This window comes from Ammospiza caudacuta, chromosome 1, assembly GCF_027887145.1.
Source record: "Ammospiza caudacuta isolate bAmmCau1 chromosome 1, bAmmCau1.pri, whole genome shotgun sequence".
NCBI lineage: Eukaryota > Metazoa > Chordata > Aves > Passeriformes > Passerellidae > Ammospiza > Ammospiza caudacuta.
Window position 1 is genome coordinate 74335165 of NC_080593.1, and position 15601 is coordinate 74350765.

Consider the following 15601-nt stretch of genomic DNA (forward strand, 5'->3'; position numbering starts at 1 on the left):
GAAGACTTCAGGATTATCCAGTATTAATTCCTGTTAGAAATTAAATTGCATTCTTGATGGATTGAAGTTGGGTATAATAGACAAATCAAACACTTCTATTTCTAGATGATGAGGGATGCAGGTGATAAGTCCTGTCAGGAGTATTACCTGAGCAAATGGCAGACTTGCTAAACTCAATTAGTAGGTTCTTACTTTGATTCTTAAAAGCCTAAGGGTACATACACACAGGGAAAACATGAGGCAGTGCGCTTTTTTCTTTATTTTCTTAATTATTATTTTCTTAGTTTTATCACAATTGCTTTAAATAGTCAGATAAATAAAGATTAAAAGGGGTGGAGAGCTTTGGGGTTCTTTTTTTCTCTGTTTAAAGTTCTGTGAACAACATAAGCTGTCAGCAATCCCACTGTGAAAAAAAAAATCCCATATCCAGGAAAAAAATATTTCCAGATAAAATTATGCAAGATGGACGCATTTTGCAATAAAAGTATTTCAGCTGTTCTTGCACCTGTCTGAGACGAAATCAAGTGAGCCTGTGAATCAGCAAACTCTTTCTATGCAGAAACATTGCGTGACTTGGTTGGTCTTCTCTCTATATGCTAGCTGGTTAAAAGTCTACTAAGCAGCTCAAGTAGTAGAAATAAAGAAGGAATCCAGAGTGTTAGCAAAAAAACCTTTATCAGTGGCATACAGCTTGCATTCAGTGTATATAAGCAATGAAAAAAACGGTTGTGTGTGTTCATTATACTATAAATTTAATGTATTTGCTTTCTCGAGTTATAAAGAGTATGGTGGCAGATACTGAGAAATGGAAGTGGTAAAGTAGCAGCCGTCATTTTCCAATAAATATTCTGCCATGCTGTGTCATCCTGGTCTTCCAAAATGTATGCTAAATGGGACAGAGTGACAAAAAAAATAAAGGGAACAGAGATGAGGACTGTGTTACTGGGAAGGGGACCTTATGGAAAATAGCACTATTCACAACCAATTCTTACATATATTTCATAATATCATTCTCATTTCTCCTGTTTTATAAGTGGCTGACTTGAGCCATGAAATGCTGAAGTGACAATGGCTCAACAACATTCCATTAAGATGTGCATCCAACACGAGTTTAGCAGCTTAATCCATTTTAGGTGACACATGATAAACTGCATGATAAACTGAAAAGAGAACACTGTTAGGGTGCAACTGACAACCCAAGCCATAACCTGAACAAAATCAACAAGGACTGTAAGGACCTTGGGGTTCAAGTGATTTCAAAACCCACAAGTGTCCTTCAGGTATGTAAACAACAAGCAGAAACTGAAGGAAAATATTGGCCTGCTGTTAGACAAGGCAAATCAGTCACTGCCAGGGGGAGCAGCTCTTTGGAAAGTGACCTGGCATGGCCAGAAAAGCTCAGTGTGAGTGAACAGTGTGCTGCTGCATCACAGCATTCCAACGGGATGCTGGGCTGCTTCAGCAAGGGCATCACCAGCAGAGAGAGAGAAGTCATCATCCATCCCTATTCAGTGCTTGTCAGGCCACACCTGGAATAATGTGTTCACTTTTGGTCTCCACTGTGCAAAAAAAAGACGGGGGCATTTTGGAAAGGGTCCAAAGAAGGACCTCAAAGATGACCAAAGGACTGGGAAGTCTGACATGTGAGAAAAGGCTGAGAGAGCTGGGTTTGTTCAGCCTTTAGAAAAGAAGCCTTAGCGTAGATCTTGTCACTATGTGTCACTGTTAAAGGGTGACTACAAAGATGGAGAGTCCATTTTTACAAGGAGTGATATGGAACAGATGAGTGGCAATGGATTTGAATTACACCTGGGGAAATTCTGATTAGACACAAGAGGACAATTTTTTATGGTGAGAACTATCGGTCACGGGAATAATTTCCCCAGGGAAATGGAGGATTGATTTTCTAATCTGGGATACCCTTCCAGATGGAAGGGTTAGCTTGTCTAGACTATGTTTTTGACAAGAAAATTTGGAGCAGATGATCCTTGAGGCCCCCTTCCCACCTCATATTCTATGATTTTATGAAACAGCTCTTTGAGTCAGTGAATTTGATATTATTAATCACATGCTGTACATTGTCTTTCAGGACAATTTGAAGCCTTAGTGAAGCCATGTTTTATCTGTGACTTTAGGACTATTTCTTTCTGCCAACCTATTTTTAATAAAAAATCCATCATTTTGGTAGGCTCCTTGTCATGTAAGAATGCCTTTGACATCCCTTTTTAAGCTGAACTGTAGATATATTTTACTCATGTTGATGTCCTCCTACCTACATACACATTTTAAAAACAACTGGCCTCTTTCCACACCTTTTAGTGCAGTTTCTTAGCACCTGCCATTTTTATAGTTGTGTACAAGTTAAGGATTGTCTTTGTTAATTTATGTTTGTACATTGCAGATGAAGATCACCTTATAGTCAGAAATAAAAAAAAATAATCATGATTATTCTTGGCTTATAGGATACTTCTTTAAGTAAACAAAAATGCACATGAAATAATTGACCCATTTTTCTTCAAGCATATCAGAGCCAACTAGGAACAGCTAGTTGTGAAACAATGTTAGCATAAAAGGATAATGAAGATGGATGCAGCACAAACTTTGATTTTCAAGCTATTCCACAATGTTAACAGTAGAGAAGAGGATCCCTGAAGTTCCCTTTAGATGCTTCTCCAAAGCCAATATGCTCAGTAGGCACCATTAAAAGGAAATGTTTTCATTGATACAGAAACCTAATAATGGTACTTTCTGGTGATTATAACTTGAAATCATAGGTCAAAACCAAGAGATATAATATATATTCAATACAATCCAGCTATAAATCAGAAAGGATGTTTGGCTGTAGAGAACATAAAAAACATAATCAACTCCAACATCTTTTTTTTTATTTAAATAGTAGGTATAGATTTTGCTAAAAGGTTAAGCACCTGATGAAACTCAAGTGTTCATATCCACAATACTGAAATATGGAAAATTAAATTTTAACCGCGGTGCTTCTCTGCCATGTAACATCTACCACTTATGATGTGCCAGCAAAAAAAAAATTCTATCAATATCCTCCTAGACCACATATGTCCTTTTTACTACTGAAGAAAAAAAAAAAGGAAAGATAGAGCGTGCCTTAAATCATAAGGAGAATAAGATCACTTGGCAAATTTTTGAATAATAATAATAATTGGAATCAACTATTTATTTATTCTACCTAATATATGAAATTTTGACATTAGTTAGCTTTAAAAAATGTGATAGTGAAATGCAGTTAATATGAGACATCTTGCCCCAGTTTTAAAGGAACTGACTTTAGTATTCCTAAGTAAATTCCTGTGGATATTATATTAAAGAGAGTCTATGTAAAACTTATGAGATAGATCACACAGTTTCATTAGAAGTCCTTTCACTCTTATTTTTGGACTTCCTGCTCACTGTTTTTTTAATTCCATAACATATGTTGCTAAACGTACCTCCTATAGTCATTAGAATTCCAATAGTCATTAAAATTTAACCATGCAGTAGAATTTAATCTGTGATTATCCAGACAGAAAATATTAACAGTCAAGAAAAGAATCTGAATGTCTCTCTTCTCTGACTTAGATGAGCCTGAGATTCTGCGAGCAGTGCCGGGAAAAAAAAAGTACTTTTATCCTTCACAGTGTTGGTCAAAGATCTGAGTATTTCAATGTGATGTGCATGATGACCTATATCAACGAATGTGGTGCAGAAAGCTGATGATTGTTTTTAATCTCCTCAGATTGCTACTACAGTGCTTAACAATTCCAAAACTAAAAAAAAAGTTATCATCAGAAGGCAAAAATTATCATTTTTCATATTTAATTTTTAAAATTCTTGAGTTTTAATTTTAAAACAACTGAGCTTGTTCCTCAGCATTTGACAATTTACTTTATATTGAAATATCAATAAGGAGGATAGGAAGAAGATTGTTTTTCTTTAGAAGTAGATCACATGAAAGAAAAAAAGAAAAAATCCTGTACAAAAAATCTACACAACAAACTTTTCACTGTTAAAAGGCTTCAGGGATAGAGAGTGTTAGGCATCATGGTCAACAGAATTTCTATTTGAATTGTGAAAGGTTTTAAAAAGTGTCTTAGATAGCAATCTGACTTAAATTTCTGGCAACAGCTGATTCACAGTGGTCATTTCTGCAGGACAAATAAAACTTTTTAATACTCATTTTCTTAGATTAAAGAAAGAAAGAAAACGACAACAATAGCAAAAAACCCAAAACAAATGAGCAGAAAAGTCAGTCTGAGATGGTTAAGTAGCAATAATTACCATGAAAATTTCATCATTATTTCTATTAAAAAAAAATCATGATAATTTTGTGTTGAAACTTCAATTTTAGTTTTTTGATACCATAAAGGTGTTGTTTATTATAATGATTTCCTGTAACTAATACAGAAAGGTGTTTTGTAGTTGTTTCTTTTTTTTTTTCTTTTTAAATCAATCAATCCTTTTCTATTGAAACGAATCCTCAAAACAGACTCAGTTCACGCCCTGCTAATTAAGAAACAAATTAAGAAAGGAAAAGGACATAGCAGTTATGTGAATATGGAGCAAGAGAAACGATTTGTAATGCTTTCCTCACAAATTTACCTCTCTAAGCCCTAAGAAAAGAAATTGTTGTCTCTCATTGGGATGAGAGGTTGCCCTCCCTTACCCAAGCTTTCCCCGGGGCTGAGGGGAAAGTGCAAAAAGCATGAAATAAACACACATTTATTGTCCTGTTCTGCAGGACATAGGGATTTTTGTAGATGAGTAGATGAAATATTCCTGTGTACAGATTCTCAGAAGAAGAAATATTGGGCCTGTTGAAAAAAAATTGTAAAAAATACTCTGCGTTCAAAATTGCAAAGCTGTATTTAGTTTTTCTTTCATTTAAAGGTAATAATTTTCTTTTTACTAATTACTCTTATTTCATTATATCACAATATGTTCTCTAAAATAAAGGCAATAAAGAGACCACATGTAAGAGGAAATCAATGAAGAGGCTCATCACAAAACCTGTAAATAAAACAAAGTTGTGGGGAAAATATCCCTACCTGAAGAACAAACAGATGCAGCCAGGAACAAAAACAATAGATTTATTAGGATCAACAATACTACTGCTTGTAATCAATATGCAAATGCAATTTCTGTGCTCAAACAGAAATATGGCGTGGAGCAGAATACTTATGAACTCACATGATTAGGCGCAGCATGTGAAAAGCTGTCCACTTCCACTGCAGGGGCACTATGAAATGACAGCAAGATATATGCAGGATCCATGTTTGTCTCTAAAATCCAGATTATATACATAAAATTAAGCTGAAATTTCAAGGAGTCAGACTATGATATTCAAACACCATTACTGACACTCACCTCAATAGTAATTTTATCATCTTCCAAGCCATTTGATGGTAATATAATAACATCGTTTTAATTTTCTTCTTCTATTTTCTTTTTTCTTCTTCTCTTCCCTGGTGGTTTATTATTGTCAGTCTTCATAGAGGCTGAACTTTGCTCTGTGGATATGAGGCCTAAAAGCTTTCATTAAGAACTAAAGAAAAAATAAAGAAAAAAAAAGTTAAGATTGTTCTACATTGCAGTGCTCGGGAATTTAGATAAGTGTAGAATATCATGATGCTTCTAGAAAAACCTGTGAAGGCTGAAAGCTTAATATCTTTGAACTGACTTAAATAATACACTCACTAAAGGAAGAAGAGGAAAACAACAGATTCTGAATTTCATTCTGAGAACATGTTTTTGTCAGTTGCAGCATAAGATCTAAAACATCATGTCAAATCAGTGATATCTCTTCACCTTCTGTTTCCACACAGCTTTTTGCTCAGGCTTCAGTTGGTGTTTCCTATGAGACATACAAAGTTATTTTTTGTCTTTCTGGCACTGACAAGAGACCATTCAACCTAAGATGTCCAGAGCAGAAATTACAGGGTAGAAAACAAATAGAGCATTTAGAATATTTTGTTTTCTTTGGGAACTATAGAAAACCTGCCTAAAACTGAAGGTTATCCACACATTTTTGTGAACTCATTCAACTCAGACAATTTAATCACCTGATGAGCACTTGCCAAGACAGGAAAACACATTTGATATTCTCCTCGTGATGTCTTTGACAGTGCAATCTCTTTTTCCCTTATACCAAGACAGTCCATTGCTCTCTGGGATATTAGGGTCTTCTTCAGTTCTGCATTCATTCCTCTCTGGTTTCTGATGTCTTTGCAATTTTATTGTTGTGTAAATGTTATATTGAAATCCTCTCAAGCAGAAAGTGCAGCACACAAAGCCTGTAATAACACCATGGCACTGTAACTTTACAATTCCCATAACCATACCTAAGTAGTCCCCTCAACCAAAGGAAAGAATTTTAAAGAAACAAATGCACGAGAAGAATTTATTCATGAAAATTAACGTGTTAAATTTTTATTGAAAGACAGTTTAAGAAATAGAAAAATAAAATCTTCTTCCTTTAAGGACAAGAAAAACAGCTGTAAGTTTCTAGTTCCAAAGAGTTCCATTAAGAAAGTCAGCTCATTGCTCTGTTCTCAATAATGACATTAATTATAGCAAATCTTAAATGTTCCAGTAACATTGGGTGAGGAACTTATTACTTACAAAATATAAATATAATTAAAAGGCATATAGTTTATGATTATAACACAGCTGTAAATAATACTTCATATAAAAATTCTAGAAGTATTTTATTTTTTGTAGAGTTATCTAAATACCTACTGAGAAAACATATATAGGAAACAAATATGATAATCTAGTGTAATTTTCACACCTCTTTCTGACAGTTTCTATATTATGCCTAATTTGTTCTTTGGCTAAAGAAGATCACAATATTTCACATAAAAATATAAAAATGCTTTGAGGAATAAGAGGAGAAATGCATGTGTTTTGGAGAACATCTTCATTGTCAGTTGTCACAGGCCAATTAATGTGTTTGTATGTAAATTATTATTCTTGGACCCATTAGGTCACAGCTGTTCAATAGGTATTCAGCTTCTGTGTTTCTGAGGTGAAAAGGAAGCTATGTGTAGCCAGACAGTTTCCCTGACTTTTTTTGACTGATTTGTGAATATAAACAAATCACCAGAGATCCCAGAGAGGAGATTGTCTCTCCATCCCTATTATAATTTATTAAAAAAAAAAAAAAAAAAAAAAGTGGTATCAGAAGAAGAGAGAGCAGAAATTTCAAATAACAGTGTTTAGGTCTGGAAAACAAGATTTGGGCATTGAAATCTATAGATTACATCCAATACAATACAGATTTTCTATCCACAATTATTTATATTTCTAGCCCTAAACTGTGAATTCCAATAATTAGTAATTTTAGATGCTGTGTCGCAGGAACATAACAGAAGAGAACTGCAATTTCAACCTGTCAAACCTGCAGAATTTGCAATTGTCAACCTGCAAATCTGCAGCTCAAAGAAATATGGAGGATTGTTTTGCAATTGGAGAGGGAAAGGTTCTCACTTTTTAAGACCAAGTGTCTTTGCTGAATATGAAACCCTACACAGTCGACATGGCAGCCCATGAATGTATGCAGGACACATTGGCTGGGCTCTCAGGCTTGGGGGAGAGTTCAGCTGTGACCCTGTCTTCCCTCATGCCCACCTACTGAAAATAAGGGACTAAATGATTTTTGTGACATTGGCCCAACAGCTCCACTCTTCAGACACACAAAATAATCAATGATCAGGCCACATTTCTAGGAATAGAATCTTAGTTACAGCTGTTCTGATTTTAAAAGCCATACCCATTTCAAATTGTGCATTTTATTTGTATCAGGTTGTTAGAATTGCAGATGACATACTATGGACTCTGAACTATTTCTTAAATCTGTAGTGGGTTGGATGTTGATAATTGTTATTGTCAAATGATCAATCCTATAATAAGAGTAAAAAAATCAAGGCCCTATCTCACTAGGCATGCTAAAGGAGAAAAAAAATCTTTTATCTCTCTATTTCCCTAATGAACTTTTTGCAGCAATGACTATATTATGTGATGAAAATTTACACTGGAGCACCCTGAGAGAAAAGGGGGTTTAAATATTTAGAATGTTTGTACTCATTCATAGAGTAAAACCATAAAATCAGAGCTACCTTAAAAAATATTGTGCAAACTCACCTGCTTGTGTACAACAAGCAGGCAAACTCAGATTACCTGTGTTCCTGAATTACACCACAGATTAAAACCATTACAAATGCATAGACAGAACTGTGTTCTCACCCTAGGATTGCACACATAGCTTCTGTGGCAATTTTCTTCCTTCTATCTCAATAGCCACCAGAAAGTAACATATACGGACCTGTACTACACCAAACCTTTCTTTACCCTTTGTTATAACCTGCAACACTGATCTGAGCTTGTTCAAGAACTAAAATCCTGTTTTTAACCTGGAAATTTGGAAGGAATGCTCCTCTTGAAACCTTTGCACGGTGCATCTATTTTTAACTTCTTGCTGCAGTACAAGGAACTTTAAATTTCACTATTTTTCCACTTTTTTTTTTTAATACAGAATTAAGTGATGCTTTAGAATAAGCAAGTTAGAGTTCATATTTTTAAACATTTCTATGTTTTATTACCATCCATGTTGCATGATCTCAACTAGGCAGCAGTTTCCACAATACCTGAATGTCTACAAGGTAAAAAACTATTTTGGAAGGACAAGGCACTGTGTCACATTGCTGTTCTGTGAGGACAAGGAACAGTAAGTCTTCCACCTGCCAACTTGCTTTCAAAGTAAAATCCCCCTGGGAAAGAGGTTAGTGAGGGACATCCCCTATTGCCACAGGAGGCATGCACTTAATTCAGTGTCATACATTCATCCACTGAAAAGAAGCACAAGAGGGTGGGTGAAAAAAAATCAGGATCTAGCAAACTTGTAGTTTTCGACAGGGATGTCAGAGAGATTTTCACCTCCTTTTGATCCTCTTAATACAGAATATTCCAGGTTTATATTTGAGTTTATTTCCTAGGATCCAAGTCAATTACTTTTATCTATCTCTGTCTTGTAAAGTTTACTACAATTGGTAAACTTTGGTAATAAAAACCATATGATAATATGTGGCAATCAACATTATTACCAACCATGTAAATTACCTGTTAGACCCAAAAGAAATGAATGGTGTACTACAATAAAAAAAAGAACTTTCCAAAATCAGAAAATAACGACAATAGTTCTCCAATTTCTAATTCTTCACAAAAGCATGCAAACATTATTAAAATTGCTTTCATTTTATGAGGGCTACTGCAACATTTATTCCAGCCACCTTAAACATTCTGAGTATTTTGAAAGAAACTTTCTATTTTTATTATTTTATTCTCAGAATAAGGAAAATATTATGTACAAAATTACCATAGTAATTGACACAAAATTATCTAGGTCCTTTAGGAGTCTGAATTTACACTGACCTTGGGGAAGGAAAGTAGATACTTTTGAAAACACTGACTAAAATTGTTTTTCCAAAGTCACACAGAATGTCAGTGACAGAACTAAGGACTCTGGAGTGTTGGCACAATATCTTAATGAGAAGACCATCACATCACTACAAGAACAATCATAATTGCAAATAGATTACAATTCAATTAATTGCAAAATGAAGATTTTACAAAGGAACTGAATTGCAATCAAGTCTACAACATTTTTTCTCCCACAACAATCAGTTTAAAAAAATGTCATGTGTTTGTACAGAAGTGGAATTTCCCCTTTCAACAGAATACATTATCATTGTCAACTATGTACTTTGGCCAAAACTATTGAAAGATTTACATAAAGTAACAAAAGAGACAAAAAATATGGAATGTTTATCTGTAAACTAATTTACTGTGTCAAGGAGATAATGATGAATTATCTACACATAATATTATTCTACAGGTTTAGGAGAAGGAACACTGAAGCACGAGAAACGTTGCACTTCTAAATCCAGTTTAAAAGTTATGGTGAAATAAGGGAAAAGCTTTTAAATTGTGGGTGACTCCCTTCTGAGGGGAACTGAGGGCCTGGTATGCCAACCAGATCCATTCCACAGGGAAGTAAGAGATATTAGTAGGAGACTCCCTGGACTGATTCAGCTCTGATTATCACCCACTTCTGTTTGCCCAGGTTAGCAGTGACAGTGTTGAGAAGTCCTCGGACAATCAAGAACTTCAGGACAACTTTTTGAAGGGAGAAGAGCGCAGGTGTGTTTCCTCAATCCCATCAGTATCAGGGAAGAATGATGAAAGAAACAGAAGAACTCACCTGAGGAATATGTGTCTTAAAGACTGGTGCAATCAATGAAATTTTGGCCTTTTTTTTAATCATGAGGTGGTTTGTATAGCACCAGGCCTGCTGTGCAAATGGATGGGTTCACCTGTCTAAAATGAGGAAAGGATTCTATTCCATGAATTGGCAGGGCTGATTGAGAAGGCTTTAAACTAGGTTTGAAGGAGGAAGGAGGCAAGACCAGGGTCACTAGAAATGGGTGGCATTTCAGTGTTGGGGGGTGAAATTGGCAGCCCAGCTGAAGGGCATCTACACCAATGCACACAGCATGGATAACACACAAGAGGAGCTGGAAGTCATGGTGCAGAAGGAAAGCTGTGACATGGTAGCCATCACAAAAAGTGGTGGGATGACACACATGCCTGCAGTGCTACAATTGATGGTCACGAGCTCATCAGAAGGGACAGAAAAGGAAGGAGAGGCAGTGGGGTGGCTCTGTGCATTTGGGAGTGGTTTGAGGTATCTCAAGGATTGTGAAAATGAGGTTGAGTTCTGATGGATAAGAGGGAAGGCCATCAGGGCAGCATCCTGGTGGCCGTCTGTCACAGGATGAAGAGGAAGATTAAGTATTCCAGGGTGCCTGGCTGCAGTTTCATGATTTCCAGCCCTCGCTCTTGTGGGAGAATTTAACTTGCAGGATGTCAATTGGAAACTCAACACACTTGAGATGAAGTGATACTAGGCAGTTCCTGAGGTCTGAGGAACTTCCTGACACATCTGGCTGGAAACAGAGAAGGGCTGGCGGGATATGTGGTAGCTGAGGGCAAACACAAAATTATTGATTTCGCAATCCTTGGTGAAATAATGAAAGAGTTTAACAAAACCTCTACCTTGGACTTCTGGGGGATGAACTTTAGCCTGTTCAGGGCCCTGGTTCAGAGAGTCCCTTGGGAAATAATTCTGAATAACAGAAGGATCTAGCAAGCCCGGAAACACATCAAGAGGGAAATTTTAATGGTACAGGAACAGGCTGTTCCTGTTTGCCAAAAGATGAGCCTCCAGGGAAGAAAACTGACCTGACCAAACAGGGAGCTTTTGTTGGAATTCAAGGGGGAAAAAGAGAGTTTATGACCTTTGGAAAAAGTGACAGGAAGCTCCAGAAAACTACAAGGGTCTGGCCACTACTGTGAAAGAGAATCATAAGTGGCTTTAAAAATACATGAACAAAAGGAGGGTCAAGAAATATCTCCATCCTCTATTGGACTATGGGTGGAACATTGTCACCAAGGATGAGGAAAAGGCTAACGTGCTTAATGCCTTCTTTACCTCACTCTTCAACAGAAAGCCCAGATTTCTTCCAGCCCCTGAGCTGGTAGACAGGGACAGGGAGCACGACTGAACCCCTGAAATCCTGGAGGAAATAGCTGGTGAACTGCTGAGCCCCTTAGGCACTCACAAGTCTGGGGGATTGGGTGTGGTTCATGGCATGATACTGACGGAGCTGATGAAAGAGCTCACTGGGCCTCTCTCCATCATTCATCATCAGTCCTGGCTAACCAGGGAGGACCGAGAAGACCAAAAGTTGGCCAATGTGATGCCCTCCTACAGGAAGGGTTGGAAGTGGGGTCTGAAGAACAACAGGCCTGAAAGCTTGACCTCAGTGCCCAGAGAGGTCATCTTTAGTATGATCATGTGGCAAGTTCAGCACAACCAGGGGATCAGGTCCAGCTGTCATGGATTTAGAAAAACTAATTCCTATTTGACCAACCTGATCTCCTTTTCTGACCAGGTGACCCAGCTAGATAGATTATGATAATGTTTATTAGTTTAGTAGTTTAAAAATAACTTTTCTTTAAAATGTTCTTCCTACTAAGAATTTTATTACAACAAAAAAATGTATCATTATTTGAATTATTCTGGGAAGAAAACAAAAAGTAATATTAAATTAAATATTAAATATTCTTAATAATAATATTAAGAAATATTAAATGAATGTAAATTTTAAAAAAAGAGAACTAAGTCAAGCAGATGGGATGGAAACCTGAAAAATTCACAATGACATTTTAAGTGTTACTAATTACATTCGAATTAGTGCCTGTTAACTAAACAGGGACATTCGCACAATCAACCTTTCCTCTAAAGAAATAAAGAAGATGATGTTTTCTGGCCTTAAGAAAATCAATATTGTTATCCTTATTTGTTTAGTGATATTCAAATTCCAGCAGCTGGTTTTGTTGAGGGAAACAGGATACAAATTCTGAGCTGAAAAAAATACTTGTAGAACTCATAATTTTCATATAAACACTTAGAAAGGATTTCCTCTAAACTGAAAAGACAAATTATAGCAGTAAGCAAGGCTAATCAGCAGTTTTGAATTGTAGTGTTTTGCAAAATTCACAGGGCTTACTTGTAGGGGCAACTGAAATAGAAAACCTTTCAGCAGAACACCAGGACCTCCAAATGGGCATAAATCCATTACCTCCCCTGGCTATTTCTGGCTTGGAGTCTTAAGCAGTACTAATACCTGTTGATTTCTTTTATTTTTTATTCCTGCCTATAGTTTTTCATAGTGTTTATTAAACAAAAAATTGTGTTATTTAATTCTTATCTGAATTCAGTCTGTTAAAGAAAATATTCTATCAGTCTGATTTTCAGTATAAAACTAATAATAAAATAATTTTTTAGGTTTTTGATTGCGTTTGACTTGTGTTCTTGCTCAACTCATATAAACTGCAATAAATAAAGTCTGAAAAAGGATGAACATATGTTTCAGAATTTGGCTTCCAATAGAGGATTTTTTGATAATGTTCTTTGAACTGATGTAGATAAACTGTTAAATATTTTATTAATTGTGAAAAAAATACATATCCCTTTAAGAAAACCACCTTTAAAATGCTAAATTATTAAATCCAGACACTGCTCTGGAACAATCATATTTTTATCATTGTACAAAAAGTTTGTCTTGTCAGATCTCAAAAATGTTATCATCATGGAGTTTCTCCATGATCCTTTACCTTGTAATTTTATTGTTTGTGAAAAATTGCTTTATATAATCACTTAAAATTATATATTGTCTTGTAGAGAATAAGTCTTCTGTGGAAAATTACTTCTTGTTCAAAACACCTGTATTCCTTTTGTGCATATAGAGTTATGTGCACTTTTTAAAACTGTGTTTTATTTCTCATCACTGCACAGTGAACAAAATTCACTTTCCACCTAAGGTTATGTTTCATGTGGTAGAGGATAATAATTGTTTGCTAGATTCATCAGTACTATTATATAGATTTAGAAATAGTACAGTAGAGATGGCAGTTTCAAGCATACATGATTAACAGAAAAGTTGGATTCACAACTAACATTCTATTGTGATGGTGCATAACATGAAAAAAATATAACCAGTTGAGAAAATATTTTTCCATTTTAAAGCAATCTTAGCATCCAGTAACATTCTAAGCTTGGTCCATCAAAACTTTCCAATATTGGCCTGTATTTTTAAAAATATTTTTAGGTATTGGCCCTTCAAACTAAAAAAAAAAAAAATAAACCAAAGCCCCCCACTCTCCCAGCAAAAACTAACATCCCAAAAATATCCTGAATTATTATTTTTGGTTTTTTCCATTGTTTGAGTTTGTCCATTCCTCTAAACATTTTATGTTTCAGTGACCTGTTACATTCTGATGTTATAATATTTTAAATGCATGGCTACAGATATTTAACATCTGAATGGAAAATGGCATATATGGATTCAATAAACAGAGGCATTTCCAGCTCAAAACTAGTTTTATTTTATCCTGTAACACTGAAATATTCTGATATAGTACAGACTGAAACTGAGGGATGAGGACAGGTTAACTAAAGGCATAACACAAAATATGCTAAAAAATGCTCATTGACTATATTGTACACAGACAAAAATATTGTATTTGTGAGTTCATCTAAGCTATTCAGACCATCAAAAGGTATTAGCAAAATCCCTTTCCTGCTTTCAAGGTAATCAACCAAGATATTGTACCAATCAATATGTAGTTTGGACTAAATGCTTGCTCAAGCACACAGACTCGAGTTTTAGTTGGACTGCCTGAGTCACAGATCATAAACACAGGCAGAGCCCCCTTCGCATCCATTCTGGCTGAGTACCTGTCACATATGATGAAGCATCCAGGAGGGAGAGGAGAGGGTTATGAGTCTCTCCATTTAAGGTTTCCAAGCAGTAGATTGAACCAAGTGCCCTGATAGCTATGCTCCTGCTTTCGGGTTTGTATGTATCTAAAGCAAGACTTTTACACACAGACAGAAACCAGAGAGCATAGGGGGAAAAATGTAGAATAATCTGGTTTTAAAGGGAAGAAGAAAATGTAGCATCAACCAGAAATATCAGATGTTTTGATGGCTTAGGAGAGATCTGTTTCTTCAAAATTCTCCTTGACTCACTTTTATCCCCTTTTGTTTCTCCATCTATCTCATATCAGGACAACTAAGTCTGCATTCTTCATACTTGTGGTAGTGACAATTCAATTTGCTTTTAATGAAAAACACATCTTGAGACAGATTTGACTATAAAGAGTCTTAACCTATCCTTGATATACGTGAGGGCAAAAGGAGGGACTGTGCTTAGCTCTTTTGAGTCTAGAATAATTGATTCACCTGGGAGAAAGAAATAGGTAACATACTTGGATTTGACAATTCTTTATCAGTCTAACCCACTGATATTAGGAAAGTTTTCATTTATTTGTCAGAAAAAAAATATATTCTGTCTCTGGGTTTCATGCCTTGCCTTGGCTTGGGCCTTGTGTAAAACCTTTTGAAGACTCCAGGTAGAGATTCAGTTGAGCATTATAGGTTTATGTTTGTATCATATCAGTTTTGTGTGGATCCCTTCCTCCACACAGAGAATATCAAAGATTCTAATTTTGAAAAGAAGAAGGCTGAAAATGATAGAAACCCTTCCTTACTGCAAAACAGTGAATTTATCAGTGGCTCAAATACATTCTCAATGGTCTTTTATGTTTGTTATTTTTCCTCAGTCACCAGGCCCTCACATCCTTCTCCAGACACAAAATGTCAGTGTCTGCTTCTTTGACTGTCCATTGAGCATTTGAATGAAGTCACCCTAGGACAGAATGATAACCATTCATCTGACTCTCTGCATGGATTCGAATTCAGGATTATAATGCAGCAATCATCTGCATGGAGTCAATTATTTTAATATTCTCCTCAAGAAAGCTGATAATGGAATCTTTTTTATTTATGTATTTTGAGCAGGACATTTTAGTTTAAGTATCAAAGAAAGATGTCATTGTTAATATTAACCAGAGGCATCTTTATTATTTTATTAAATTTTTGAATTATATTTGCTAGTTCTAATTAGCT